Below are 7,504 nucleotides of genomic sequence, written 5' to 3'. Positions count from 1 at the left end.
TACACAGCCAATCTGTAAATAGCACACCCAACTACCTCATCCCCATATATTTACTTACCCTCTTGCTCTTTTGCACCCCAGTATCTCTCCTTGTACATCATCAGCTGCAGATCTATCACTCCAGTTTTAATGCTAAATTGTAATTATTTCGCCTCTATGGCCTATTTATTGCCTACCTCCCTACTCTTCTAAATTTGCACACACTGTACATAGATTTTTTTATTGTGTTATTGACTGTATGTTTGTTTATGTGTAACTCTGTGTTGTTGTTTTTTTTGGCACTGCTTTGCTTTATCTTGGCCAGATAGCAGTTGTAAATGAGAACTTATTCTCAACTGGCCTACCTGGTTAAATAAAGGTGAAATAAAAATAAATCAATAAATTATTACAGTTATGGTGGTCAATGTTGACGATGAAGAATGGTATGTCATTTGAAAAAAAAAAGTCTCTCTCTAACCTGCATGAGGTCTTTTATGTCCTCCGTGCCCTTATTTAGGGCTGTCAGTCATGGACCCTTGTGGTTACCCTACCTCCTCTACATTCCCTCCCTCCTTCTCTACCTCAATATTTCTCCATCATCCACAGTACAGGAGGAATACAAAGGTTCCTGAGAGAGGGAGGGCAGAGAGAGCAGGCAGGGTGAAGTAAGGTAATTTCTGTTGTCTCACCTCAGCGCTTTTCCTCATTCAACTTTGATTAGCTCCCTTAATGTAAATCAGTCTTTTCAGCTGTTTGCAAAGATAGGGTGAACGGAGAAGACTGAGAGGAGAGAGAGAGTGAAGGACATGTCCCTTCCATCTATCCCCTTCCTCCTCTTTCCTCCCTCCATCTTTCAGACATGAGGTCTGTGAAATACTGATTCTGCTATGCTCATTTGTACCCATAAGAACTGCACCACATAGTGGGAATGTAATGTCTGAATCCCTCTGGGGAGTGATACCTTTGGGAATGATGGCTAGTTGGTTAGATAGCTAGGTAATGTCCCTGAACCTGAATGGATTCCACCCAAATCTTGAATAATCTTGAGCGACACATCAATGATACATCAATGACACCAAAGGGTATGGCTACAACATTTGGGCATTGGTATTGGAATTCCATACTGAAACTATTGGTGGGATTATTGATATATCACTCTGTTTTACATTTCACTATAACGCTACACAATCTGCTAGTTTCAACTCTAGTAAATTTGTATCCGTAGATAAACAATTAATAAAACTACAATTAAATAAATATGCTGTTAGATGTTGTTCTGGTCTTGAGGGAAAAGCAGTGTTTCACTGCCAGATAATCGTTGTTATGGTAATCTATGTGAGCAAAAAGTCATTCCACAACCAGCTAACAATGTTTTGTAAAACAGAGAAACCTGAGGAGAGAATGTATCCTCAGTCAGCCAGTCACGACAACACACATAATTAGTTACCTGACTCACCCGTGCTAATTGTCCCTCTCATCAGACCCCTCCTCTCTCTCCTTTTCAATCTCGGATTTCTCCTTTTCTTCCACTCTGTCCCTCTAGACCACCTTCTGTGCAATAACACTTTTAGCCAAAAAGAAAGATAGAACGGGGGGGGGGGGGGGTGGCACTGGGAGAGCTTCAACATCTGCCGTGAGATAGAGTACTTCATCAGTCATTTACCATCATGAATATAGAGCAGCAGTGGAAACAGACAAAACAAAAGCAACCAAAAGCATTTTGTTGTTTGCCCTCTTTATAATCCCATTATTCTGTTCTGTACATTGTACTATTCGGCAGCATTGTTTTACCACTTCTCACATATTGCAGACTGACACAAAACACCATCACATTAACTTTTAATTGTAGCCAACATGTTTCAGAGCTAAACTGTTTTGTTTCACTGAGTTGCCCAAAAATATGGTATTCCCCAAACTCTCAACAGACACAAAGCAAAAAAGAAAAGAAAATCTCTCAACACACTCTCTTTTGGCCTAATTTGCTTCCCTTGCATTTATGTCTGGAAGTTAGCATGTTGTAGTGCAACAGAACATTATGCAAGGGTATGACTTCTACTATTATTGTCTTGTCCAGTTCTTCTCATAACTACTAAGCTACTTCTGAGATGCTTCTTCATTGTTTCAAGCCTTCTCTTCCTGGGCTGTGGTACTATGTTGGATCCAATCAGGAGAGGTATATAGTCTGTTTGATCTAGTGGTATGCTACTAGCTGGGTCAGAGAGAGGCAGTTGTTGGGCCTGGGGCAGATATATGTGGTGGCTTGTCTCTGAGTTTGGTTAATTTAAACACAGGGGGCTGGCTGGAGCTTTAGTAGGTTAAAAATACAGCCTCACACACATCAATAATCTCTCTTTCCTTTTCCTTCCTCTCTCTGTCATTAGGAAAAGTATTTCCGAATAGGAAAATCACAGGAATTAGATGCCTTCATGAAGTACGAGTTAGACACAGTACTAGACTGTACTGAATCATCATTATTTATTCATTATGTCACATGAATAGCGCATCCCAGGGTATGGTTCCTGAATGCATGTGTGACTAGAAGCACATGCAGTGGCTTCATCACTTATTTATTGTCATTTCAGATGCATCTGTGTCTCCCTTCCTTGGGCTCTCCATGTTTTCAGAAATCCGCTGTTGTTCCTGAGACAACAGTGTCACCTATGGGTTTATGAGCGAGTCACACTCTCACAGTCCAGGTAACAGTCTTCCAACCTAGACTAACAAAGACACTGTGACATGATATTTGAAATCATTGGTACTCTCAATACAGGGACCTGACCTGTCATAATATGTAACATACACGCATCCACACACGCACAAACACACACAAGCATGCACACATACAATCAGTGTTCTTTCACTCTCTTTATAACCCATTCGTCCTGTTAAACATTTAGCAAAGAGACCAGCTCCATATTCACCAGAGAAAGAGGAAAGATTCTAATAATTCACTCTTCTCTTGCGGTGCTCATTACTGTAACTATACAGCCATTGTTCTCTCTCATTCTCTGGGAGGGAAAAACGACAAATAACAATTGAGCCAGAGAAATCGTAATTTGTAGATGGAATTGACGCTAATACAATTATTCATATTTTTCCCCCGTGGATCAAATTCAGAATGTGAATTTTTAAAGATGACACTAACAGGCATGATAAGCTGTTAATGAGCGAGGGAGGGGAAAGGAGGACCAGGGGATGTGTTCCGTGCTCGTTAGAGCATTGCGGCAGCTTCTGTACCCACCCTTTCACTCCAGTCTCGCCTGGACGGACTGACTGACAGTTATCTTGGCCATGATGGTCATGACCACTGACTGTAATTAGGTATTAGGGGCTTCAGAGAGGACCCTATAGAGGGCTGTATTATTGTTCCTTAGGCCTGTTTTACAGTGCATTTGGAAAGTTTTCAGACCCCTTCACTTGTTTCACATTTTGTTACATTACAGCCTTATTCTAAAATGTATTTTTTTTAAAAGCCCCTCATTAAGCTTCACAAAATACCCCACAATGACAAATCAAAAACAGTTTTTTAGAAATTTTAGCAAATGTCTTAAATAAAAAAACTGTAATATCACATTTAGATTAGTATTCAGACTCTTTACTCAGTACTTTTTTGAAGCACCTTTGGCAGTGATTACAGCCTTAAGCCTTCTTGGGTATGACGCTACAAGCTTGGCACACCTGTATCTGGGGAGTTTCCCCCATTCTTCTTTGCAGATCCTCTCAAGCTCTGCCAGGTTGGATGGGGAGCGTCCCTGCACAGCAATTTTCAGGTCTCTCCAGAGATGTTCAAACAAGTTCAAGTCCGGGCTCTGGCAGGGCAACTCAAGGACATTCAGATACTTGTCCTGAAAACCACTCCTGCATTCTCTTGGCTTTGTTTTTATGGTCGTTGTTCTGTTGGAAGGTAAACCTTTGCCCCAGTCTGAGGTCCTGGGGGCTCTGGAGCAGGTTTACATCAAGCATCTACCTGTACTTTGCACCATTTATCTTTCCCTTGATTCTGACTAATCTCTCAGTCCCTACCGCTGAAAAACATCCCCACAGCATGTTGCTGTCACCACCATACTTCACCGTAGGGATGGCATTGAACAGGTGATGAGCAGTGCCTGGTTTCCTCCAGATGTGGCGCTTGGCATTCATGCCAAAGAGTTTAACATTGGTTTCATCAGACCAGAGAATCTTGTTTCTCATGGTCTGAGAGTCCTTTAGGTGCCTTTTGGCAAACTCCAAGCGGACTGTCATTCCCCTTTTACTTTGGACTGGCTTCCGTTGTGACAATATTCTTCGTCCTCCTCTGACGAGGAGTAAGAAATGTCGGACCAATGCGCAGCGTGGTATGTGTTCATGATATTCATTGACTGAACACTGAAAATACAAAATAACAACGTGCAATAAACTAAAACCGAAACAGTCCTGAAAGGTGCAGAAAACACTAGACAGAAAGTAATCACCCACAAAACACAGGTGGGAAAAGGCTACCTAAGTATAATTCTCAATCAGAGACAATGAACGACACCTGCCTCTGATTGAGAACCATAGCAGGCCAAACATATAAACACAACATAGAAAAAAGAACATAGACTACCCACCCCAACTCACGCCCTGACCAAAACAAAGACATAACAAAGGAACTAAGGTCAGAACGTGACATCCGTCTGGCCTATCTACCATAAAGGCCTGTTTGGTAGAGTGCTGCAGAGATGGTTGTCCTTCTGGAAGGTTCTCCCATCTCCACAGAGGAACTCTGGAGCTCTGTCAGAGTGACCATCAGGCTTGGTTTTTGCTCTGACATGCACTGTCAACTGTGGGACCGCATATAGACAGGTGTGTGCCTTTCCATATCATGTCCAGTCAATTGAATTTACCACAGGTGGATTCCAATTCAGTTGTATAAACATCTCAAGGATGATCAATGGAAACAGGATGCACCTAAGCTCAATTTCGAGTCTCATGGCAAAGGGTCTTATCTAAATAACGTATTTCTGTTTTTCTATTTTATAAATTTGCAAACATTTCTGAAAAACTGCTTTCACTTTGTCATTATGGGGTATTGTGTGTAGATTGATGAGTATTTTTTTTTAAATACATTTTAGAATAAGGCTGTAACGTAACAAAATGTGGAAAAAGTGAAGGGGTCTGAATACTTTGCGAATGCATTGTATGATTACATGCTGTAGAATTGTAACGCTATATGCTTTCATCTAGGAATATGTGTATCTATATAAAATCTAGAAGTACAAAGTGAAAGAAGTAGTATGTACAGTTTATCGCTCCACTCCTTTGGTATGGCAATTCACACAGCCTCCAAAGAGTTGATATAACAGACTTTGATCTCTCCTTCTCTGTCTCTCTTTTCTCTCTCCTATTTTCCCCAATGGACCTCTGTATCATCAACCGACCCCCATCCAAAAAAAAAAGGCGGAACAGAGATGCATGAAATGAGCTGCCATACACTCGACTCTTCTCACAGCGGCAAAAAAATAGTGAAAGCAAGACTTGAACACGGGGAAAGAAGGGATAAAGTTGAGAGGGAGAGAGGGGAAAAACAGGCCAAGCCATCGGCTGTAATAAATAGCTTGCGACTCCAGTTCACCACGGATGTCCGTATTAATCTTACAAAAGTCAAATCTGGTCAGCCGTACATAGTTGGACGGCACCAAGCACGACTTAAGCCCCCAAATTACACCCTGGAGGGACTTTACCCTTTACAAGTAAGATGAAAAACTGCTCCAAAACAGCCGGCAAACAGCACCTGTGTTACAAATAGGCAGCGGGGAGTAGCTGGGGTGTTGAGCTGGAGATCAGCAATAGTGGGTTTTACCAAGCAGGCTGAGTAGCTTGGGGAGACAGGGACGGGGACAGGGGACAGAGGAAAGGGTACAGGGGGGTTCTCAGAGACCATCATGGTAATGCTGGGTTTCCTCATTCATTACCTCAGAGGCAGCAGTGTTGTGGGAACTGGTCCCAGTCACATGTAGTAGAGAACTGCAGAGAGTTACCTAAGCCAGCAGAGGGCAGCAATCCACCCTGCTCCTCTCAGGACTAAGGCCAGGTACAGTACAGTACATGGCCAAACGTATGTGGACACATGCTCGTCGAACATCTCATTCCAAAATCATGGCCATTAATATGGAGTTGGTCCCCCATTTGCTGCTATAAGAGCCCTCACTCTTCTGGGAAGGCTTTCCGCTAAATGTTGGAACATTGCTGGAACAATCTCAACAAACCATTTCTGTATGGACCTCGCTTTGTGCACGGGATATTCTGAAACAGGAAAGGGCCTTTCTCAAACTGTTGCCACAAAGATGGAAGCGCAGAATCATCTAGAATGTCATTGTATGCTATAGTGTTAAGATTTCCCTTCACTGGAAAGGGGCCTAGCCCGAAACATTATTCTTCCTCCACCGAACTTTACATTTGGCACTGTGCATTCGGGCAAGTAGTGCTCTCCTGGCCAAAATTCACTTTTCAAACCCAGATTCGTCCATCGGAGTGCCAGATGGTGAAGCATGATTCATCAGTCCAGACAATGTTTCCACTGCTCCAGACTCCAATGGTGGCGAGCATTACACTGCTCCAGCCAAAGCTTGACGTTGCGCATGGTGATCTTAGGCTTGTGTGCGGCTTCTCGGCCATGAAAACCCATTTCGTGAGTCTCCAGACTAACAGTTATTTTGCTGACGTTGCTTCCAGAAGCAGTTTGGAACTCGGTTGTGAGTGAACTCGGTAGTGAGAACAGATTATTTTTACGCACTCAGTGGTACCATTCTGTGAGCTTGTATGGCCTACTACTTCGTTGCTGAGATGTTGCTGCTCCTAGACGTTTCCACTTCACATTAACAGCCCTTACAGTTGACAATGGCAGCTCTAGCAGGGTAGAAATGTATAGATTTGGCTTGTTGGAAAGATGGAATCCTATGATTGTGCCACGTTAAAAGTCATGAGCTCTTCAGTACGGGCCATTCTACTGCCAATGTTTGTCTACGGGGATTGCATAGCTGTGTGCTTGATTTTATACACCAGACAAAAACAGGTGGGCTGAAATAGCCTAATCCTCTAATTTGAAGGGCTGTCCACATACTTTTGGCTATGTAGTGTATGTCCCCATGGGCAATACGGAGAGAACAAAATCTACATTTAATTAGACCAACAGAGAGAAGTAGAGAACAAAATCTACATTTAATTAGACCAACAGAGAGAAGGAGAGAACAAAATCTACATTTAATTAGACCAACAGAGAGAAGGAGAGAACAAAATCTACATTTAATTAGACCAACAGAGAGAAGGAGAGAACAAAATCTACAGTAATTAGACCAACAGAGAGAAGGAGAGAACAAAATCTACATTTAATTAGACTAACAGAGAGAAAGAGAGAACAAAATCTACATTTAATTAGACCAACAGAGAGAAGTAGAGAACAAAATCTACACTTAATTAGACCAACAGAGAGAAGGAGAGAACAAAATCTACATTTAATTAGACCAACAGAGAGAGGGAAAGAACAAAATCTACATTTAATTAGACC

This window comes from Oncorhynchus clarkii, chromosome 2 (genome assembly GCF_045791955.1).
Source record: "Oncorhynchus clarkii lewisi isolate Uvic-CL-2024 chromosome 2, UVic_Ocla_1.0, whole genome shotgun sequence".
Taxonomy (NCBI): Eukaryota; Metazoa; Chordata; class Actinopteri; order Salmoniformes; family Salmonidae; genus Oncorhynchus; species Oncorhynchus clarkii.
This window is presented reverse-complemented; position numbering follows the sequence as displayed.